Source organism: Scyliorhinus canicula, chromosome 27 (assembly GCF_902713615.1).
Source record: "Scyliorhinus canicula chromosome 27, sScyCan1.1, whole genome shotgun sequence".
In the NCBI taxonomy this organism is placed as follows: Eukaryota; Metazoa; Chordata; class Chondrichthyes; order Carcharhiniformes; family Scyliorhinidae; genus Scyliorhinus; species Scyliorhinus canicula.
Window position 1 is genome coordinate 263,491 of NC_052172.1, and position 24,778 is coordinate 288,268.

At 51.5% G+C, this 24,778-nt stretch overlaps 1 long non-coding RNA gene across 1 annotated transcript; it reads left to right on the forward strand.

Moving 5' to 3' along the window:
* The first annotated feature begins 713 nt into the window (after window positions 1-713).
* LOC119957770 lies at window positions 714-24,778 on the forward strand. The gene is made up of 3 exons (XR_005458920.1): window positions 714-985; window positions 9,494-9,578; window positions 24,749-24,778. It is a non-coding gene; the product is annotated as an uncharacterized LOC119957770 (long non-coding RNA).

Sequence of the window (24,778 nt, forward strand, 5' to 3'; positions counted from 1 at the left end):
TTCTATGTCTTACCTTGCAGACATCTTTTCAATTCTAAACACACTGAACCTCAAATTGCAAGGAAAGGAGGAGGATTGCTTTTGGCGCTGTGAAGAATTTGATGCTTTCCAAAAGTAATTGAATGTTAGGCAACTGCGAGTAGAAAGCCAATCCTCCTACACGTTCCCCACACTGCAATGACATATGGAAGAAAATAGTAAGGGAACTGTCGATAGACTGGCTGCGCTGATCAACAGTTTTTATCGCTTTTTCAGAAGAGAAGTTTCAGATTTTGAGAGAGAATTGGTTGGTGAAAACTCCCTTTGACCCCGGACTCAATTACAAACTGATAGCTGACACCAAATGTACAAACTGAGCTTCTGCACCTCACCTGTGACAGCACATTAAAAATACGCCACAACCCCATGAGGTTTTCAGAATTCTGGCGTCGCGTCTAGGAGGAGCATGCAGTGCTGAGTAAAACCAGCATTCTGTTGCTATTACACATCACAAGGATCTACATAAGACCATAAGACATAGGAGTGGAAGTAAGGCCATTCGGCCCATCGAGTCCACTCCGCCATTCAATCATGGCTGATGGGCATTTCAACTCCACCTACCAGCATTCTCCCCGTAGCCCTTAATTCCTCGCAACATCAAGAATTTATCTATCTCTGCCTTGAAGCCATTTAGCGTCCCGGCCTCCACTGCACTCCGCGGCAATGAATTCCACAGGCCCACCACTCTCTGGCTGAAGAAATGTCTCCGCATTTCTGTTCTGAATTTACCCCCTCTAATTCTAAGGCTGTGCCCACGGGTCCTCGGCTCCTCGCCTAACGGAAACAGTTACATGTTAAAGGTTTGGATTTTCATCCTCAAAAGGATGAAGACAGCACAAAGGAACCAGCTGAACTCTGCACCTGATACACGCACTGCCCTCTCCACATCTGAACCTGATTGAAGTGAGATCATAAGGACCAAGCAAGCTCACCTGCTGCATTGAAGGTAAGAGAACATAGTGGGTCATGGTGGTCTGCTTGAGTGGGTCCCAAAGGTAGTTCATCCATTTTTCCTTCATTTACCAGGACTAACTGATCTAATGTCATTGATGTAGTACATATGTTACAGATAAGAACATTTATAACTTAATCAGAATGGTAAAGGCAGTTTCAGACGTCAGGACGAGACCAGGTCTCATGCTACAAGAAGAGACCTAAGCAATGACACATATTATAAGAATTATTATTGGTAAACATGCAGTTACTGAAGAAATATTTTAAAATCCAGGTTTGGCAGTATGTCATGGTGCACGTTACAGAGAAAGTGCTGCAAGCTGCTCAGAACTGTATGTTAACTATTCAAGTGGAGACTGGAGAAACTTTCAACTGGAGCTGAGTTCATAGATTTCATAGAATCTACAGTGCAGAAGGCGGCCATTCAGCCCATCGAGTCTGCAATAGCCCTTGGAAAGAGCATACTAATAATAATAGCTCATTGTCACAAGTAGGCTTCAGTGAAGTTACTGTGAAAAGCCCCAGTCGCTAGATTCCGGCGCCTGTTCGTGGAGGCCGGTACGGGAATTGAACCCGCGCTGCTGGCCTTGTTCTGCATTACAAGCCAGCTGCGTAGCCCACTGTGCTAAACCAGCCCCCCCAACTGCCGAAGCCCACACCTCAACCCTATCCCCACACCACCCTCTCCCCGGAAACCTTCCTTCACCTTTTTTGGACACTAAGGAAAATTTTGCATTGCCAATCCACATAACCTGCACATCTTTGGACTGTGGGAGGAATCCGGAGCACCCGGAGGAAACATGGAGAGAACGTGTAGACTCAGTTGACTGTAAACCAGCGGAGTGTTCAAATCATATTCAATTACAAATTGGAAACGAGGGGAGTGAGTAAATCAGTGGTGTGGGTAAACCAGGGAGTGTGGAAATCAGGGGAGTGCTTCAAACCAGGGGACTGTCCAAGACAAGACAATTCTCTAAAGCCACTGAAATGTATCAACCAGCGGACTCTGTGAACCAGAATCGTGTACAAACCAAATTCAATTTCAAATATTAAAGGGGTGAAATTGAAGTGAATCAATGAAATGGTAGTCAGAAAGTGTGAGTTTTAGGGGCTGAGTGACAGTGTAATAACAAACAAGCTGCAGGCAATGGCTGCAGATTGAATATCTCATTGGGACAAACACACAGCTACAAAGGTGATTGGTTGAGCCCTGCGCTGAAGAGCGCAGTCCGCCCCCCCCTTTTTCACCCCCGTGGCGGGTGTGTGGCAGCTGCCACTTTGCTTTAGGCCCGTCCGGGGCTGAAGAACGCTGCCCGGCTTACAGTGACTATCTGCTGCTGCCCTGTGACACCTGCTGTTGTGGTGCCACATCTTTCCCCTATTACCCTGGTTGTGCCATACCAAAGGTGGGCATAGCCAGGACCCAGGGGCATCCTCCACTCTGCCGGGGGCAGGGCGGCCAAGAACCTGTGCGGGGGCGACAGCCTCTCGACCCTCCACGGCCCCCTCGCCATTCCGCCTACTAACCTGGCAACTTGGGGTCAAATGTTATGCCCATCCCACCATGACGATCGAGGCATGCACTCGTGTGATGGCCGGGGTCGTTGGCCCCTTGGCCATCGTAGCTGATTCTGCGATGTATGGCAAGGCCGTGTTTTTCCTGCGTGCCGAGCAGGCGGTCCACCGTGTCCTGCAAAGGGGGTTCACAGTGGGTGGGACACATGGCGGTGGACCCACTGGAGGCCACTGCCGAACGTGTCATTGTCCCACCCTACCTCCCCACTGAGCTCCTCCTCCCCCATCTCTACTTCCTGGGGGAGGTCAGGTCCGGGGTGGCACCTCTGACACTCGGCCTGCCGGGACCCTTCCCTCCGTCATGTATTCTCCTTCCGGCATCGGGTTTTTGCCCGCCTTACCTGGGAGAAGGTCACGGAGGGAGGGTTTTGTGGTTCCCCACCAAGGGAAGGATCATTAAGAGATCCGGTCTGTGGATGGTATGCAGTGCCATGCTTACAGAGGGCTGGGGCATATTCACCGCAACTGCCCCACCCTGACGGCTGCCGCCAACACCAGCTCCAGGACGGCCATGGCTGGCACGGCCACCCTCTCCTCTACCACCTCTTTGTCTGCCCAGCAGCCGGCCCCTAACAACACCGTAGCTGCTGGCGGGGGGGGAGGGGGAGCCTCCGCTAGCCAAGAGGCAGCCTAAAAAGGCCAAACGGAAGACGGCGCGACGGTCAGACCGGGCCCATCCACACCTTGGCCCCATCACGCATACTGACCCCGTGCCCGTCCCAACCAACTCAGAGGCTGCAGCCTCACCTCGGGATACCGCCACCGCCTCACAACAACATGAGGGGCCTGGAGAGACCAACACACGGGGTCCGGAGGGCGGTGGGGACCCTGGGTACGGCCCCGAGCTGGAGGCTGTTCCAGCCTCACCACAGTGCTGGGGGGGGGGGGGGGGGGGCGCTACCGAGGGCCCTCCAGCGGTGGAGGCCCCACAGCAAGATCAGCCTGCCCCTCTCCGCAAGCACCGCCGGCCCGGGTTGGAGGAGGTGGTGGATCTCGCTACCCCCTCCCCAGGCGAGCGGGGTCGGGTATCTCCTGGGTTTATTCCCATCATACTGACGTCCAGCCCCGTTAAAAAGAAGGCCAAGGCAGCCTCCAAGGCCGCTGAGGCTCCTGAGCTGCCTTCGTCCCCCGAGCAGGGAGGGCGGGGGGCGGGCGGAGACCTGACCCCCGAGTGCTCGTTCCGCCCGGTGTAGTTTTACTCTCCGGTCACCTCCTTTTGTTCATCGCTGGGGGCTGGCAGCAGCCACCAGAGCCCCGATATCTTCAGGTTGTGGGCGGGCGACGGCGAGGAAGGTTCCCCACTCACCAGGCCCATGCAGACGATGCCAAGGAGCCCAGGATCCATCCTGGAGCTGTTCCCGGGTCTCTCCGAGGGCCCGGCAATGACGGTGGAGACGGGGTTGGAGCCCCCACCGTCCACGGACTCTGAATCGATGGGGGAGCCTGTGAGGAACCCGCCTGAGGGCGATCCTGGGGGATGGATTGACCCAGACCAAGGGGAGCAGCGCCAAGCGGTTCTGTTCCTCGCGGGGCTCCTGAGGGAGTGGAGGGGGCAACAACCCTCTATTTCCCCTGAGCACTGAGTTATGGCTGATTGGTGAAGGACACATGCTACAACTGACATGGAGGTAACCATAGCCAGCCTCAACATCCACGGCAGCACGGACGCGCATCACCGTTTCCAGTGCTTCTCTGTCCTCCAGGGCGGAAAGTACGGGATGTGCTTCCTGCAAGAAACCCTCGCCATTCCGGGGGACGAAGCTAAGTGGACCCTGGAGTGGCAAGAAGGAGACTTCATGAGTCACTTGGCCCCACGTTCGGGCGGGGTGGCTATCTTGTTGGCTCCACATTTTCAGACAGGGATCTTGAGGATCAAGGAGCCAGTGCCAGGCCGTCTGTTGCATTTAACGATCCGCGACAGGGACGTGGTGCTTCACTTTGTGAATGTATACACTCCCCTGGCCGGGCCGCAGCAGACGGCTTTCTTTGACAAAGGGTCCACTCTTCTTGGCATCATCCCTGTGGGCGAGTGCATCGTCCTTGGAGGGGATTTCAGTTGCACCCTCCAGGACAAGGACTGTGGTAGAGTTCAGCGCAGCTCGTAGGCGGTGGTCAAGTTAAGGGACCTGGTCAGGTCCTTCGACTTGGTGGACGTCTGGCAAACTCTCCATCCTGAATCGCAGTGTACACATTTGTGGGCCCTCTGTTCGGAGCGTCCAGAATCGATCGTCTTTACATTTCTAGGATGTACTTGCCCAGCGTTCCGACGGCATCTCTGGAGCTGGTGCCGTGCTCGGATCATCACCTGGTGTGGGTGGGGCTCGGCCCGTCCCGCGCTCAGGCACGGTCCGCGTACTTGCACTTTAACAACACGCTGCTGGACAACGAGCGGTTCCTGGACTCGTTTTGCCGGTTCTGGGCCGGCTGGACGTTTGCAGAGTTCTGTGGGAGGACCTGCCTCAGGTCGGCCCGGACGGCGTCTGGAGGCTCGAACATACCATCAATCTTCAAGAGCTGACCCGTGCCCTCGACAGCTTGTCAAGGGGCAAGACCCCAGGGCTGGACGGGCTGACCGTGGAGTTCTTCAGGGCGTTCTGGGACGTCCTGGGGAGCGACTACGCTGGGGTCCTGGGGGAATGTATCGCGACCGGGGAGATGCCCGTTTCATGGCGCAGGGCCGTTATTGCCCTGCTGCCCAAGAAGGGGGATCTCCGCCGACTTAAAAACTGGAGACCGGTCTCCCTTCTCGGCACAGACTACAAAATATTTGCCAAGGTCATATTTTTGCACCTCTACCCTATGCTGGACCACATGATCCACCCTGACCAGTCCTACACCGTCCCGAACTGCACCATTTATGATAATATCCATGTGGTCCGGGAAATCATCAATCATTCCCAGAGGACTGGTATGTTGAGCGCCTTCCTGCCTCTTGACCAGGAGAAGGCGTTCGACAGGGTGGGGCACGAGTATTTGCTCGGGACTCTGCGAGCCTTTGGGTTCAGGACGGACTTTGTCGCCTGGATCCGATTACTGTACGCTGCCTCGGTGTGTCTGATTAAGGTTAACGGTCCCTGACTGCACCCGTTAACTTTGGGAGAGGAGTGCGTCAGGGCTGCCCCTTGTCTGGCCAACTTTATTCTCTTTGCGTGGAGCCTTTCCTGTGCCTCCTGCGGAGGAGGTTGCCGAGGCTGGTTCTGCGTGAGCCGAGCCTGGCGGTGGTCCTTTCGGCTTCAGCTGATGATGTGCTCCTCATGTTCACTGACCCCGGTTGATCTGTTGGGTAAGCTGGGTCTATGTGGACTGTGTTTGATGCAGTGTAGGGAGAGACGGGCTTCCAACACTTGATGAGATGCAACACGATGTTATTTAACATCTAACTATATTACATGCTTAACTGTGGGTTGACACTATGCTGACTTGACTGGAGACCTGAGGCTAGCCTGACCAGACTAACTGACTACCACATGGTGTTTGCACTGGCTGCTGCTCACGAGCTCTGACTGTCTCAGAGACTGGATCCCGAGAGAGCGGGAAAACTGGTGCCCTCTGGCTTTATAATGGTTATGTCCTGTCTGGTGATTGGCTGCTGTGTTCTGTGAGCTTACTGGTCATCCTGTGTGTCAATCACTGCCTGTCAGCACTCCATCATATACATGGTTGTATATTATGATATCTCACTCCTTTTTTAAAAAAGTATGTGTTCAGGTAATAAATATTGAGGTGTGTGTAGGTGAAGATGTGTTTCGGTACTTGACTGTATACAGTGCTGTCCTACAGGGGTCGAGTTCTCATCATAAACCAGCTGATAGCCTCCATGCTGTGGTACCGGCTGGTCACATTGACCCCTCTCCCTGACTTTGTCACACGCATCCAGAGAACTCTGATTCGATTCTTCTGGGACAATGTATTGCACTGGGTCGCTGCGGAGTTCTTGAGTCTCCCAATAGCGGAGGGCGGTCAGACGCTGGTGTGCCTTCGCATCCACATTGCGACTTTCCCCCTTCAGACTCTGCAGTGATATCTGTACTTTGAACCTCCTCGACGATGGTGTGCCCTGGGGACGTATTTCTTCCGCCAGTTCCACGGCCTGAACTACAACCTGCAACTACTGTTTGTTGGCCAGCAAGGTCTTCAGAATTCTTTGTTGGCACTGCCCGTCTTGTACCAGGACCTTCTCAAAGTCTGGAACATGGTCGCCACGCGCCACAGCTCTCTCCCCCCCCCCCCCCCCCCTCAGGAGCAGTTGCTATCGTAAGGGAGCCGCTGCTCAGGAATCCGCATCTCCGCCAATATCCATTCCGGTGGCTGGCGGAGTGGGGGGCTGTGGATGCCGGGGTGACCAGGATCAGGGATGTGCAGGGTGGCAGAGGAGTGGACTGGGTGACGCCCTACGAGCTCGCCGGGCGCGGACCATCCAGCACGCGGCCAAAATCATCCGAGGGCTCTAAACGGTCATGCTCGGCCCCGTGGGCACTCGAGACGGCGCAGTTGTACCGTGGCATCCCGTCTGAGCGGACCCCTGCTCGGATGGAATTCCACGTTGTTCCCAGGCCCAGGAACCCCCTCCGGGTGCCGGTACCCCACAACCCCAGCCGCCTCACGGAAACACCTCCCGTGTCTTTTCACACCGCGCGGAGGGTTTTACTGTACGGCCTGCTGCTGCACACTTTCCACCTCCTTGCCCTCACCCGGCATCCAGACCTGCCTTGTTGCCGTCCGGTGGCAGACGTCCCCACTGGAGGTCGCTCTACGGAGGCGTCCTCCCTGTCAGATTTGGGGACCTGGAGTGGAGGGAGCTGCACAAGGCAGTGCCGTGCAACCGTAGGTTAAGTTACCACACGGCCTCCCCAGAGACCTGTCACGTTTGCGGCCTGGTGGAGACCGTGGAGCATGTGTATGTTGTCTGTCCTCGGCTGCATTCCCTTTTTAGTTTTTTGACGACATTGTTGTTTTTGTCTTTGCACTTTAGCTCCACGTTCCTGACCTACGGACATCCGGAGCAGGGGGGAGGGTGGAAGGTGGAGGGCCTCCTTGTGAACCGGCTCCTGGGCCTGGCCAAACTTGCCATTGATAGGTCCAGTTAGTGGGCGACCGAGGGGGTCATCCGGCCTGACTGTCTGCCCCTCTTCCGCGGCCTCGTTCGTGGCCTGGTGTCCCTGGAGCTGTAGCATGCGGTGACCAAATACAGTCACAAACATCCCCCACCTTTTGTTTTTTTTTGATAGTAGTATTAAATAATCAGCACAGTTGCTTTCCGGGAAAAAAAATGTACTTGGCTATTCCCGTCATTTGTTGAAGAGGTGCTGCTAAATTGACTTAATTTGAGGTTAATCTGTTCAGCAATTTTATTTGTTGATGGTATTCGGCAATTGGTATGGCTCAGCAAATGAGACCTGTCAACCCATCATCCAGTTTTTCTTTCTTCAGAAAAGTACTATTTGGGGTAGGATGAGATATAAGGAGATTTTGCCTTTTGATTTGCCAGCACGGTAAATGGTATCTAGAAATCGCTATAGCTCTGATTATGGCCTGTGGCCCTTATTCATTAATATGATGGGGCTATTCCCAGCATGGCATAAGTGTCTAAATCGTTGTTCCCACTGCAATAATATTGCTTTCTGCTCTCTGGATTCCTGGCAGCTTCTGAAGTAAATGACTGTTGTCCTGTGAGAAATGTACTTGGTAAACATGGAAAATTCTGAGTTAAAAGTAATTGTCAAGTGGCAGAGTCATCAACAAATGTGTAGATAAATCTGTGACAAACCATGTCCTTAGTTCATTCACCTTATTATCTGCATGCCTGTATTCTCTTCAAAAGCCATTTTGTGTGCTTCAGCAACCTGCATCAGTATAGCGTTAACAGCAGAGAAAGGGATTTTGTGAGGACACCTTGCAGGCCCTTATGAATTTGGATACTGTTTTGGTTTTTTGACCTGATTACCACTCAGAATCCAGGTTTATCAACAGCTTAACTCATTAGAAGATGCACCAATGAAGAATTGGCAAATTCTACAAGATTTCAACCTTCAACCCCATATTGACTGCTTACAACAGTGGTGTAACTTGCAGAAATGTCAGTCGTCACTTAGGCTTTCTCATATTGAAGCATTAGTTCATCACTGGGCTTTAGTTCATCAGTGGCAAATTGCCCTCCAATATAGGCAGTCTGTTTGATCTTGAAATCATTGCAACCATGCCTAATCTGACCTTCATTCAGTGTTTGTGCACTTGTACTTTGTAAAACTAGCTGTAGAACATCAATCAGAGGAATCACACATTTCATCTCTCACTGATCCAGAAACACAGCCTGTTGCCACTCTGCTGAGAGCAGATAACAAACTAGGGTCAAACCTGGAACCTTATTGGCTCAGCCTCTCACTGAATTACCTTTCTGAGCTACCGCGGGAACTTGTAGTTTTTGACTACAACACGGGCTCGATAGGAGGGTTTGCTCTATCTGTGATGACAGTGAAATGGGGAATATTCCCATTGATTCTCAATGTTGAATTGCTGCGCGGATCTGCGCATGTCCGGTTTAGCCCCGCCCTCTGCCTGTCGTCACTCTGAAGCTGACAGCGCATGCGCAGCCCCTCCAGCGAGGAAACAGCGTTCTCATTGCAGCAGCTCATCCATTTGGGAGTGTGAGCAAAGAGGCTCAGAGATCATTACTGACTCGGGGGGAGTTCAGGGAGAATCGGGGGCTGTTTGCAAGAGGCGCAGCGGGAGCCCCATCTTGTTCCGGGACTTGGAGTGAGCGGGGGGAAGGGAGAGCTCTTTCTGGGCCTGGCTTATTGTCTGATTCTGGGGCAGGATTTGGACAGTATTTTCTTTATTTTACTGATTAGAAATTGAAAGAATTGATTGATCTATCATTGGCCTCATCTGACCCTGATTTACAAGATATTTGTTTTCTTCCCCCTAGTTCAACTGATGAAGAGATGAGTTCCCAGAACAAGATGATGATTCCTCAGCAACATGAATGTGGAGCCGTCTCCTTCTAACTGACAGTAAGTACAATATTAATCCAACATTGCAGTGACACAGACACAACATCAGCTCCACCGTCACAGGGAACAGAAGCAGTCACACTTACATTGAGCTCAACTCCCAGATAAACATGTCCAATCCAACAGTGATACACGAGAGGGCAGGTGGGATAATTTTCCACAATTCACCCCTACTCCATATCATGGAACTTTGGATCAACTTGTTGTAATGACAGCTTTTCATCTGTAAAGTAATCAGGATAGTATTAATTAGGTTATAGATTGAGCAATCAATGTGGAAGTATCCATTTGCACTTCATTATAATTTTGTTGGATTAAAATATATCCGGAAGCTCATTCATCTCACAAGTTGTGAACTTTAGGTGCAAGTAAAAAGGTCAGTGTGCTGATTGAAAAGAACAGAATTATTCATGAGATTGAACTGAGACAAGTCCCAAAGCTAAATATTGGGGGAATATCCAATTCTCCTAACAAGCATGTCTTTCGAGACTTGTGGGAGGAAACCGGAGCATCCGGAGGAAACCCATGCAGACACGGGGAAGACGTGCATACTCTTTACACAGTGTCCTGCTTTACACACTGCCCTGCTTTACACACTCCCCCGCTTTACACACTGCCCTGCTTTACACACTGCTCAGCTTTACACACTGCCCTGCTTTACACACTGCCCTGCGTAACACACTGCCCTGCTTACACACTGCCCTGCTTTACACACTGCCCTGCTTTACACACTGCCCTGCTTTACACACTGCCCTGCTTTACACACTGCCCTGCTTTACACACTCCCCCACTTTACACACTGCCCCGCTTTACAAACTCCCCTGCTTTACACACTGCCCTGCTTTACACACACCCCTGCTTTACAGGCTGCCCTGCTTTACACGCTCCCCTGCTTTACACGCTCCTCTGCTTTACACACTGCTCAGCTTTACACACTGCCCTGCTTTACACACTGCCCTGCTTTACACACTGCCCTGCTTTACACACTGCCCTGCTTTACACACTGCCCTGCTTTACACACTGCCCTGCTTTACACACTGCCCTGCTTTACACACTGCCCTGCTTTACACACTGCCCTGCTTTACACACTCCCCCACTTTACACACTGCCCCGCTTTACAAACTCCCCTGCTTTACACACTGCCCTGCTTTACACACACCCCTGCTTTACAGGCTGCCCTGCTTTACACGCTCCCCTGCTTTACACGCTCCTCTGCTTTACACGCTCCCCTGCTTTACACACTGCCCTGCTTTACACACTGCTCAGCTTTACACACTGCCCTGTTTTACACACTGCCCTGCTTTACACACTCCCCTGCTTTACACACTCCCCTGCTTTACACACTGCCTTGCTTTACACACTCCCCTGCTTTACACACTGCCCTGCTTGACGCACTGCCCTGCTTTACACACTCCCCTGCGTTACACACTGCCCTGCTTGACGCACTGCCCTGCTTTACACACCTCCCTGCTTTACACGCCGCCCTGCTTTACACACCGCCCTGCTATACACACCGCCCCGCGTTACACACCGCCCCGCGTTACACACCCCCCCGCGTTACACACCCCCCCGCGTTACACACCCCCCCCGCGTTACACCCCCCCCCCGCGTTACACCCCCCCCCGCGTTACACACCCCCCGCGTTACACACCCCCCCGCGTTACACACTCCCCTGCTTTATGCACTTTCCTGCTTTACACACTGTCCCACTTTACACACTGTCCCGCTAAACACACTGCCCTGCTTTACACACTGCCCTGCTTTACACACTGCCCTGCTTTACACACTGCCCTGCTTTACACACACCCCTGCTTTACACACTCCCCCGCTTGACACACTGCCCTGCTTTACACACTGCCCTGCTTTACACACTGCCCTGCTTTACACACACCCCTGCTTTACACACTGCCCTGCTTTACACACTTTCCTGCTTTACACACTGCCCCGCTTTACACACTGCCCTGCTTTACACACTGTCCCGCTAAACACGCTCCCCTGCTTTACACACTCCCCTGCTTTACACGCTCCCCTGCTTTACACGCCCCCTGCTTTACACACTCCCCTGCTTTACACACTCCCCTGCTTTACACACTCCCCTGCTTTACACACTCCCCTGCTTTACACACTCCCCTGCTTTACACACTCCCCTGCTTTACACACTCCCCTGCTTTACACACTCCCCTGCTTTACACACTCCCCTGCTTTACACACACCCCTGCTTTGCACACTGCCCTGCTTTACACACACCCCTGCTTTACACACTGCCCTGCTTTACACACTTTCCTGCTTTACACACTGCCCCGCTTTACACACTGCCCTGCTTTACACACTGTCCCGCTAAACACGCTCCCCTGCTTTACACACTCCCCTGCTTTACACACTCCCCTGCTTTACACACTCCCCTGCTTTACACACTCCCCTGCTTTACACACCGCCCTGCTTTACACACCGCCCTGCTTTACACACTCCCCTGCTTTACGTACTCCCCTGCTTTACACACTCCCCTGCTTTACACACTGCCCGGCTTTACTCACTGCCCTGCTTGAACCACTTCCTATCATTTCGAAGCTCCACTAGTTTACACACTTTCTTGTTGTGCGCACCCCTCTATTTTTACACACTTCTTCGTAAAAAATCTTTTTTCCGGCATTTTTGAAACTAGATACATTGCCGTTTGTTTTCATTTATTGTACTGAACACAAAGGCTTCTTCTCAGGTTTCTCTAATAACGGTCTGTCGCCGTCTGCTCAGCAAACAATCCTCACTATTCCCCCCCCCCCCACCCAACTCCCCTCTCCCTGACCCCATCCCCCCACCCAGCTCCCCTCTCCCTCACCCCCCCCCCCCCCCCCGCTCAGCACCCCTCTGCCTGATCCCCCCCCCCCCCCCCCCCCCCCCCCCCCCCCACCCAACTCTCCTCTCCCTGAACACCTCCACCCACCCAACTCCCACACAAGCTCTGGGAAATATACCCGGACGGGATGGGTCTTTCCTCCCCTCTCTTCTTTCCTTTTCACTGACCATCTAACTGGGTTATTGCTCGTTCCCCTTCCCGTTTGTCTTAGTGTGCCCTCACTGTGCTGTGGTTGCTGCCACTGTTGTCTCCCCCTGTGCTCCCACCCCCGTTATTGTTTCCTTATCCGTTCCCCGTTCTGGCTCCCCTTTTTTCATCCTCCCCCTTGCTGCCCCCCCTTCTTCACTGCTGCCCCCATTCTTTCTTGCTGTGTTTTGTGACATCACCTTGCTCCCCCCCAACCCCCAGGTCCTCCCTCGCTTTCCTCTGTCTGTTTCGTCCTGGCTAATTCTCCCTGGCTATTCGCTATTTATTCATGTATTGGCCACAAACAGGTCTCGGAATAGTTGGGTGAATGGCTCCCATGTTTTGTGGAAGCTCTCTCCCGACCCACAGATGGTGGATTTGATTTTCCCCATTTGGAGAAATTCCGAAAGCCAGTCTGCAGCTTTAGGTGGTGATGCTGATCGCCAGCCGAGCAGGATTCTACGGCGGGTGATCAGGGAGGCACGGGCATCCGCCCTCCTCCCCAGGAAGAAATCTGGCTGGTCTGATACCCCGAAGACCGCCAGTTTCGGGCATGGCTCTACCCTCATCCCCACCAGCTTGGACATTGCCTCGAAGAAGGCTGTTCAGTACCCACCAAGTCTGGGGCAAGACTAGATCATGTGGGCATGGTTGGCTGGGCCTCCTTGGCACCGTTCTCATCTATCCTCCACCTCTGGGAAGAATCTGCTCATTCGGGTTCTGGTCAACTGGGCCCTATGTACCACTTTTAGCTGCGTTAGGTTGAGCCTCGGGCATGTGGAGGGAGAGTTGACCCTGTGCAGTGCTCCGCTCCAGAATCCCTAGTCTATTTCTAACCCAAGCCTGCCTCCCATTTCCTCCTTGTCGTGTCCAGTTCGATGTCGGTCCTCTCTAGCTGTTGTTTGTACATGTCTCTACAGTTCCTTCTGCCTAGGATGTCTGCGTCCAGTAGCTCTTCTAATAGTGTCTGTCGTGGTGGTCGCGGATATGCCCTTGTCTCCTTCCGGAGGAAGGTTTTAAGCTGCAGGTATCTGGGGTTGTTGCCTTTAGCTAGTTGGAATCTCTGCATCAGTTCTTCCAGTGATGTGACCCTACCGTCAGTGTATAGGTCCCTGACTGTCAGTGTCCTCCCCATCCTGTCTCCACCTACCGTCAGTGTATAGGTCCCTGACTGTCAATGTCCCCCCATCCTGTCTCCACCTACCGTCAGTGTATAGGTCCCTGACTGTCAATGTCCTCCCCATCCTGTCTCCACCTACCGTCAGTGTATAGGTCCCTGACTGTCAATGTCCTCCCCATCCTGTCTCCACCTACCGTCAGTGTATAGGTCCCTGACTGTCAATGTCCTCCCCATCCTGTCTCCACCTACCATCAGTGTATAGGTCCCTGACTGTCAATGTCCTCCCCATCCTGTCTCCACCTACCGTCAGTGTATAGTTCCCTGACTGTCAATGTCCTCCCCATCCTGTCTCCACCTACCATCAGTGTATAGGTCCCTGACTGTCAGTGTCCCCCCCATCCTGTCTCCACCTACCATCATTGTATAGGTCCCTGACTGTCAATGTCCTCCCCACCTTGTCTCCACCTACCGTCAGTGTATAGGTCCCTGACTGTCAATGTCCTCCCCATCCTGTCTCCACCTACCGTCAGTGTATAGGTCCCTGACTGTCAATGTCCTCCCCATCCTGTCTCCCCCTACCGTCAGTGTATAGGTCCCTGACTGTCAGTGTCCTCCCCATCCTGTCTCCACCTACCGTCAGTGTATAGGTCCCTGACTGTCAGTGTCCTCCCCATCCTGTCTCCACCTACCGTCAGTGTATAGGTCCCTGACTGTCAATGTCCCCCCCATCCTGTCTCCACCTACCGTCAGTGTATAGGTCCCTGACTGTCAATGTCCTCCCCATCCTGTCTCCACCTACCGTCAGTGTATAGGTCCCTGACTGTCAATGTCCTCCCCATCCTGTCTCCACCTACCATCAGTGTATAGGTCCCTGACTGTCAGTGTCCTCCCCATCCTGTCTCCACCTACCGTCAGTGTATAGGTCCCTGACTGTCAATGTCCTCCCCATCCTGTCTCCACCTTTTGAAGGTGGCGTCGGTGAGTGCTGGTGTGAACCTGTGGTTATTCCACATGGGGGCTTTGTCAGATATTTTGGTCAGCCCGAATTGCTGCCGCAGTTGGTTCCACGTCTGGAGGGTGGCTATCACCACTGGGCTGCTGGAGTGTTTCTTGGGCGGGGATGGGAGAGCCGCCGTGGCGAGGGCCCGGAGGGAGGTCCCCTTGAGGGGGTCTACTCTGCGCACATCCACTCGGCTTCTGTCCCCTTTGTCCATCCCATTTCTCTTTCCGCTATCGCTGCCCAGTGTTAGAATTGAAGGTTTGGGCGGGCTAGCACTCCCCTGGATTTTGGATTCTGTACGACCTTCTTTGTGATCCTAGCATTCTTTCCCCCCATACAAACGCCATGTTTAACTTGTCCAGTGAGTTAAAAAAGGCCTTGGGGATATAGATCGGGATGGATCTAAATCGGAAGACGTATCTGGGCAGTACGTTCATTTTGATCTTCGGTACTCTCCTCATCATGGTGAGTGGGAATGTGTTTCATCTCTGTAGGTCCTTTTTGAATTCCTCTGCCAGACTTGTCATGTTCCATTTGTGGATCCCCGCCCAGTGATGAGCGATTTGGATCCCCAGGTAGTGGAATTTGTGTTGGGCTTGTTTTAGCGGCAGTCCCACCAGTGCTGCCCCTCCCCCTTGCCGGTTCACCGGGAAAATCTCACTTTTGCTCATATTGAGTTTGTCGGCCGAGACGGCACCAATCTCTTTCAGGATGCGATGTTTCCTTCCACGCTGCTTTGTGGGTCCGAGATGCAGAGGAGCAGGTCATCTGCATAGAGCGAGACTCCATGCTCTCTGCCTCCTATTTGGAGCCCCCTCCAGTTCTTTGATGTTTTGAGTGCGACCTGTAATGGTTCGATCGTTGGAGCGAACAGCAGCAGTGACAGCGGGCATCCCTGCCTGGTGCCCTTGTGCAGCTGTAAGTACTGGGAGCTGGTGTTGTTTCTCCATACGCTCGCCATGGGAGTGTTGTACAGGAGCTTCACCCAGGAGGTGAACCCTGGTCCGAACACGAAACGCTCCTGTACCTCTATAAGGTACTTCCACTTGACTCTTTCAAAGGCCTTTTCTGCGTCCAGGGAAACTATTATCTTAGGTGCTCTGTCCCCGGATGGGGTCATGATCACCTTCAGCAGGAGCCTGATGTTCAATGTCAGCTGTCTACCTTTGACAAAGCCCGTTTGATCCTCTACGACCACCTCTGGTACGCAGTCTTCTCGTCTTTTGGCCAGGATCTTGGCCAATATTTTGATGCCTTTGTTTGGTAGCGAGATGGGTCAGTATAAACCGTATTCAGTCGGGTCTTTCTTCGGTGTTAGCGAGATTGAGGCTTGTGCTAGCATAGGTGGCAGTCTGCCCCTTGCCAGCGAGTCTGTGAATATCTCCCGCAGGTGTGGGGCCAGTGCTGTTGCAAATGTTTTGTAGAAGTCCGCCAGGAACCCGTCTGGTCCGGCTGCCTTCCCCGCCTGCATGGAGCTTATACTCTCCATGTCCTCTCCCAGTTCTAGCGGTGCTCCCAGGCCCCATTTTCTCTCCTACCCCACGACTGGCATGTCTAGTCTATCAAGGAACGGTTTCATCCCCGAGCCCCCTGTTGGGGGATCTGAGGTGTACAGTCCCCAGTCAAAGTCCTCGAAGGTCCTGTTAACCTTGTTTGGGTCTGTTTCTAATGTGCCTCTGTTGTCCCTAATTTGCGTGATCAGTCTGGTGGCTGCCTGCTTTCTCAGCTGGTGTGCCAATAGGCGGCTGGCTTTGTCCCCGTGTTTGTGTAGGGTTCCCCATGCCTGGTGGAGTTGGTTCACTGCTTTCCTCGTGGAGAGCAGATCAAAAGTTCTTAAAATTATATAAAACTAAAAAGAGTGGCTAAAGTAAACATTGGTCCATTAGAGGATGAGAGTGGTCAGTTAGTTATGGGATATGATGAAATGGCGGAGGCATTGAACAAATATTTTGTATCGGTCTTCACAGTGGAGGACACTAATAACATGCCAACAATTGACCGAGAGAAGAAGGTAGGTGAGGACCTGGAAACCATTACTATCACGAAAGAGCAAGTGTTGGGCAAGCTAATGGAGCTCAGGATAGATAAGTCTCCTGGCCCTGATGGAATGCATTACAGGGTACTGAAAGGGATGCCTGGAGTAATAGCAGATGCACTGGTGGTAATTTTCCAAAATTCGCTGAACACTGGGGCAGTCCCAGAGGATTGGAAAACAGCAAATGTGACGCCACTGTTTAAAAAGGGAAGTAGACATAAGATGGGGAATTATAGACCGGTTAGCTTAACCTGTCGTGGGGAAGATGCTTGAGTCTATTATCAAGAAAGAGATAGGAGGGCACCTCGATAGAAATTGTCCCATTGAATGGACGCAGCATGGATTCATGAAGTGCACGTCATGCTTGACGAATCTCTTGGAATTCTATGAAGACATTTCAAGCAAGGTAGACAAAGGGGACCCAGTGGATGTGGTGTACCTAGATTTCCAAAAGGCCTTTGACAAGGTACCGCACAAGAGGCTGCTGCATAAGATAAGGATGCATGGTGTTAAGGGTAGAGTACAAGTATGGATAGAGGATTGGTTGACTAACAGGAATCAAAGAGTGGGAATAAATGAGTGCTATTCTGGCTGGCAATCAGTGACGAGTGGTGTGCCTCAGGGATCGGTTTTGGGACCACAATTATTTACAATTTATATAGACGATTTGGAGTTGGGAACTACGTGTAAGGTATCCAAGTTTGCAGATGACACAAAGGTGTGTGGCAGAGCAAAGTGTACTGAGGACTGTAAAATCTTACAGAGGAACATTGACACATTGAGTGAGTGGGCAAAGGTCTGGCAGATGGAGTATAATGTCAATAAGTGTGAAGTCGTGCATTTTGGTAGGAGTAACAATAGAACGGATTATTACTTAAATGGTAAAAAGCTGCAGCATGCTGCTATGCAGAGGGACCTGGGTGTACTTGTGCATGAGTCACAGAAGGTTGGTCTGCAGGTGCAACAAGTAATTAGGAAGGCAAATGGAATTTTGTCCTTCATTGCGAAGGGGATTGAGTTTAAAAGCAGAGAGGTAATGTTGCAGTTGTACAAGGTGCTGGTGAAGCCACACCTGGAGTATTGGGTGCAGTTTTGGTCTCCACACTGGAGACTGGATGTGCTAGCACTAGAGGGGGTGCAGAGGAGGTTCACTAGGCTGATTCCGGAGTTGAGGGGGTTGTCGTATGAGGAGAGGCTGAGTAGATTGGGATTATATTCACTGGAATTCAGAAGGTTGAGGGGGGATCTAATAGAAACATATAAAATTTTGAAGTGAATGGATAAGATAGAAGTAGAAAGGATGTTTCCACTGGTAGGTGAAAGTAGGACAAGAGGGCATAGCCTCAAGATTAGGGGGAACAGATTTAGGACTGAATCAAGGAGGAACTTCTTCACTCAGAGGGTGGTTAAAGTATGGAATTCCCTACCGAAGGGAGTAGTAGACGCTACTTCATTGAATATATTTAAAGATAGGGTAGATGTTTTTTTGAAAAATAAAGGAATTACGGGATATGGCGAGAATGCGGGTAAGTGGTTCTGAGACCACGAATAGATCAGCCATGATCTTATAGAATGGCGGAGCAGGCTCGAAGGGCCGGACGGTCTACTTCTGCTCCTAGTTCTTAAAGTCCATTTGTAGCTTTTTCCTTTCCGCCAAGAGCTCTGCTGTTGGGACCAGCTGCTGCCGAGCCTCTCTCTCCTATCCCTTCGCAATAATGTCCCCTCTTTTTTAAATTTAGAGTACCCAATCCATTTTTTAATTTTCTTTTTTCAATTAAGGGGCAATTTAGCGTGGGCAATCCACCTGGCTTCCACATCTTTGGGTTGTGAGGGCGAAACCCACGCAAACACGGGGAGAATGTGCAAACTCCACACAGACAGTGACCCAGAGCCGAGATCAAACCTGGGACCTCGGCGTAAGTGAGGCTGCAGTGCTAACCCACTGTGCCACCATTCTGCCCATTTTCCCCTCTAATCATGGCCTTTAGCGCCTCACAGAACGTGGAGGATGAAACCTCCACCATCTTGTTTGTCGTCTACTCCGCTATGGCCTGCGATACCCTCTCGCTGAAGTCCTTGTAGGGCAGTGTCCAACCTCCATGTGGGGCGTTGGGTGCTGCCTGTCTCTAACATCACATCCATATAATGTGGAACGTGGTCGGAGATTCCGCTTGTGGAGTACTCCGCCTTGACCAGCCCTGGGAGCACCCATTTTGTGACCACAAAGAAGTCAATCCTTGCGTATACGTTGTGGACTGAGAGAAGAAGGAGAACTCCTTCTGCCCTGGGCGGGTGATCCTCCATGGATCCACTGTCCCCATCTGCCCCATGAAGCGACCGGGTTCTTTCTCCATGGAGAAGGTCTTCCACGTTCTGCGGTTTGACCTGCCTGTCGCTCCTGTACACAGTTGAAGTCCCCCCACCCCCCCACCATGATCAGTCGGTGCGTCGCTATGTAGGGTATTTCCACCATGGTTTTTTTAATAAATTTTGCGTTGTCCCAGTTGGGAGCTTCCACGTTGACAGTACTACCGCTGCGCCATCCAGCCATGACGGACCATCCCCCTGAGTCCGTTACCATCTTCGTCTGCTTAAACATCATCCTGTTCTTCAACAGAATCACTACCCCCTGGCACTCATCCCATAGCAGGAACGGTAAGTCTGTCTCACCCAGCCCTTCCTTACCTGCTGCCTGTGCTGGTCTCTCGGGTGTCTCTCTTGGAGGATAACTATGTCGGCCCTCATGCTTCTTCGGTGGATGAAGACTCTGGATCTTTTCACTGGGCCGTTATGTCCCTGACATTCCGGGTGACTGGTGGGGAATTTTGTCCCCCTGCTCCTGTGGGATTAACCATACTTACCTGGTAGATGCGCCCCTGCACTCCGGGGTTTCCCTTTGTCCAGGGGGCACCAAGCACGGCTGCCAACAGTGCGTCTGCCACATAGTTAGGCCCCTGTACTCCAGGGTCTCCCTTCGCCCAGAGACCGTACTGGGTGGTTGTCTGCAGAGCTTCTTTGTTCTGGGCCCCTGCCTGTGGCCCTATGTAGCCATATTATCCGTTTTTCTCCATTCCTGTCCCTTTCCCCATCACCCCCCCTTCCCGTCCCCACTCTCCCATCCCCTTTCCCTTCCCCTCCCCCTCTGTCCCCCTTCCCCCAGCTCTTTTCCTCCTTTACTTCTCCGTCCCCGCTGCTTGTTCCCACTCCCCCTGCCAGGCACTGCCCCCCCCCCCCCCCCCCCCCCATTGGAAGACAGCCGCGGCCTCTATCTGCTGCATGTTCCCGGTGTTAGCTCTCCCGCTAGTGTGGTGACCCTCCTCCCGGGAGTTACTGTCCCGCTGTCCTCCCACCCAATCTCTGTGGTTTCTGTATGTTCTTTCCACATCATGCCCGATACTTGGTCCTCCGCCTTTTGCCCTTGTCTGTACGTATGTGGCCACCATCTTCCATCTCCAGCGGTCACTCGGATGGCAGCTCATAGTTCATCAAGCCGGGTTGTGTTGTGGGGGGTGGAGGGGGGATGAGGTTCTTTTCTCACCCCCCTCCCCGCCACTTGGTTTGTGATCGCACTGCCAGTCTTCGCCTGGACCCCTCCCGCCTCTCCTGTGATCACGGCCCCAGCCCGCAGTCTGTAACAAATGTATCTGCTTCAGCTGGGGCCATAAAAAAATGTTTTTTGCCCTGGTATGTGACCCAGGCCTAGCTGGATATAACATTCTTAAGTGTTCGCCGCTTTCGTACAGCGCTGCTTTCGCCCTGTTAAATCCAGCTCTGCACATGGCCAGGTCAGCCCCAATGTCCTGATAAATTCGGAGTCTGTGTCCTTCCCAATTGCAGTTCCTGGACTGCCTGGCCCAGAGCAGGATTCTTTCCCAGTGCTGGTATTGCTGTACTTTGGCTTTGATGGCATTTGGTTATTCCCCAGCCTTGGGATTCGGTCGCAGCGACTGGTGATCCCTGTCTATTTCTGGTGGGTTTGGGAAGATCACCCTTCCCACCACGTTGCCCAGCATTTGAGCCATGTAGTCCGTGGGCACTTTGCCTTCGGTTCCTTCTGGTAGGCCCACGATTCACAGGTTCTGCCTCCATGACCGATTTTCCTGGTCCTTGACCTTTCCACTCAGGTTACCCTGCGCTGCGACCAGTCTCTCCACCTCCTTTTCCAGAGCCACCCTCGGTGGGTTTGGTCGGTTGCGGCTCTCTCAAGGCCTTTGATGGTGGCTTCCTGAGCCTCCAGTTTCTTTTCGGCCCTGCTCAGAGCTATCTGTATTTGCAGCAGAGTTTCAGCAAATGCCTCTTTCATCGCGGCCTGTATGTCAGTTTGAATTTCTTGATGATGCTCTTTCAGTGCCTCTGAGAGGGATGCCTCCGTCCAGTTCCCTTCCAGTGAGGGAGGGTTTTGTACTTGGCTGTTCCGCCTTTTTTGCTCCGGCGAGACTTGTGCTCCGCTGCCTCGTGCGCTGGTCCCCAATCCGATTGCCTCCGCTCCAGACCCCTTCCACGTCTGGTCCCCATGCAGCTTCTGGCCTGGCCTTTTCCCATCATTTTATTTCTCCTTCTTTTGTCTCCCGTCTTCTTCACATTTGGGGAACAGATCAGTGGTAGGTTTGGCAAGTTTTTATTGAAAAAAGGGTGATTGTTTCACAGTGCTGTGGGAGGAGAGCGAGAAAAAGAGAAAACAAAAGGGGAGAGAGAGAAAAAATGGAAGAAAAGAAAGAAAAAAGGAGAGAGTTCCCTAAGAAACAAACAAAAAGGAGAAGAGAACTGAGAAAACAAAATCCCCGATGAAGAAAACTGAGATCTGTTCCAAACGGGCTGACAAGCCCGAAGTGCCGGTACCTGCGCGGGAGGCCACCCACGATGCAGTGGGCAATCACTCCAGCCCCGCAGAGAGAGAAAAGGGAAAATAAACCCCCGAGAAATGGAAACATAAGCCAACGAGACAAGCAACAAAGAAAACGGAGGAAGACAAAAAGGAGGGACCATGTGGAGAGAGATCCCATGAGAGAGAGAGAGAGAAATAAAGACCCACGGGAGGAGACAACAAGAGAGGAAAAAAAACACCTCCAAAAAGACGGAGTTCTCCTTTGATCAGCCCGAACTGCCGGCACCAGTGGAGGAGCCGCCCACTATGCTGGCACTGTGTCTTCACTTACAATTCTTTAGTCGCTCACACAATAGTTCTTTCTTTTATTCCCCTGTACTCTGGAAAGTGCCTCCTTATGCCAAGTTCGAAACTTTCCAAAATATTTCAATTGTTGCACGTAAAGGTATTTTTGATTGTAGTGGAGAGCCTCCACGTGCGTGCTACCCCCTCTGAGCACAGCCCCCCCTGTGTTTAGACACTTAACTCATTTTACAAATTCCCTCATTTCACACATTCACAGGTTTACACACTCCCCTTGTTTTGCACACCCTCCTTGTTTTACACAGTCCTATAAGTTACACATTATCCTGGTTAACACATCCATCTGCTTAATACACTCCCCTGTTCCACACACGACCCTGGTTTACACACTTCCAATAGTTTGCACACTTCCCAGGTTTACCCACTCTTCTGTTATGCTTGGCTTTACACACTCCCCTGGTTTTACACTCTCCAAGTTTACACATTCTCCGCTTTTCACACTCACCTGTTGTCCACACTCTCCTGCTTTTAAGCACTGATAAAAACATGTGATTGTGCAAAATCAGTGGAGTGTGTAAAGCATTGGAGTGTGCAAACCCAGTGATTGTGCAATACAGATGTCTATGAAACTGGAAGGTGTAAAGCCAGGGGTGGGTGAAAACTAAAGGTAAAGTCTGTTTAAGTATGGATTGTGTAAAAGCAGGGAATTGCTCAATATGGGTGTCTATAAATCAGTGAAATGTATAAGACCAGGACAGTATGTAAAATTAGTGTGTGTGTAAAGCAGGAGGGTGTGTAAAACCAGGGGGTGGGTAAAGCCAGTCGAGTGTGCACAATAAACAAGTGTGTAAACTTGGAGAGTGTGGTACCCGGGTGGGTGTAAATTTGCAGCGTGTATAAAACCAGGAGACAGTGTAAATCCTGGGAGAACAGAGGACTGTGTAAACCTGGGGAGTGTGGTAGCAAGGGATGTCTGAACTAACAATCTGTGTAAAACCAGGGGAGACTGTAAAGCCTGGTACAACAGAGAAGAGAAGAAGAGAAATACAGCACAGAACAGGCCGTTCGGCCCACGATGTTGCGCCGAACTTTTGTCCTCGGTTAATCATAGAATTTTGGACAATTTTTCATGGCCAATCCACCCAACCTGCACATCTTTGGACTGTGGGAGAAAACCGGAGCACCCGGAAGAAACCCACGCAGTCACGGGGAGGATGTGCAGACTCCACACAGACAGTGACCCAAGTCGAAATCGAACTTGGGACCCTGGAGCTGTGAAGCAATTGTGCTATCCACAATGCTACCGTGCTGCCCTTAAGAAGTTAACCTACACCCCATTATTCTACCCTAATCCATGTACCTATCCAATAGCCGCTTGAAGGTCCCTAACATTTCCGTCTCAACTACTTCCACAGGCAGTGCATTCCATGCCCCCACTACTCTCTGGGTAAATAACCTACATCTGACATCCCCTCTATATCTTCCACCATTCACCTTAAATTTATGTCCCCTTGTAATGGTGTGTTCCACCCGGGGAAAAAGTCTCTGACTGTCTACTCTATCTATTCCCCTAATCATCTTATAAACCTCTATCAAGCCGCCCCTCATCCTTCTCCGTTCTAATGAGAAAAGACCTAGCACCCTCAACCTTTCGTCGTATGACCTACTCTTTTTAAAATGGCGAGGTTTTCTCACCTCTGTGGGAACTCCCATTCAAAATGCACTTTGGGTTAAAAATCTCCTCGATGCTATTCAGCTACCCCGTCAATTGGCAGTTATTAAATGCATTACGCACACGAAGGGTGACACTCCTGTTCAATTAGGAAATGCCCGTGCTGATTCAGCTGCTAAAACTGCAGCTTCATCAACCTCTTTAATTGTTCCCAGTGGGGCTAATCAGGCTCTAAACCAGGTACCTGCATTACGGACGAAGGGCATGCCAGAGATAGCTGAAGTTCAAAATTTACAGAGGGACGCCTCTGATTCTGAGCGAACACTATGGAAGTCAATGAAGTGTTCGCACTCCTTGACACGAGACCTCTGGCTGACTCCAGTTGGTCAAGTTTGTATTCCGAATTCTTTATTGCCGTTACTTGTTGATTATTTGCATTCTTGTACCCATCTTGGTAAGGAGGGAGTGGTACAGCTCCTCCTAAAAGCTTGGTGGCACCCAGATTTGAATACAGCAGCGCAAACACGGCTGGATCGATGCGTCATTTGCATGAAACATAACAAGATTAAATGCCCTCCGGGAACCACCCCCTTGCCAGATGATCCTTTTGCTTGTATACAGCTTGATTTTATCGAATTGTCAAAAGCACAGTGTTATAAATATTGTTTAGTAATAATTGATGTGTTTAGTAAATGGATTGAAGCCTTCCCCACCACTAATTGTACGGCACATACAATAGTGAAGTTGTTGTTAACGGAAGTCATTTCTCGTTTTGGGGTACCCAAAATGGTGAGCTCAGACAATGGACCACATTTTGTAGCTCGGATCAATACTGAATTGTGCAAAGCCCTTGTAATTAAACAGCAACTGCACTGCGCGTATCACCCGCAGGTAGCAGGAATTTTGGAAAGAGCCAACGGGACTTGAAAAGAAAAATTATCTAAATTAACTGAAGAAACTGGGTTAAATTGGCTAAAAGTATAACCCTTAGCACTGTTTCACATGCAAGTGACTCCCCATTCGCGGACCGGACTGTCAGCTGCAGAGATAGTCTATGGTCGGCCAATGAGGACTCCCTGGGATGCCCATGAAAAAAACCCCTAGAGGGAGTAGACCTCAATGTGATGAGGGAACAAATGCAGAACTATTTGATGCAATTAACACTTTCTTTGAAGTTTCTTCACTCACAGGTAAAACAGGTACAT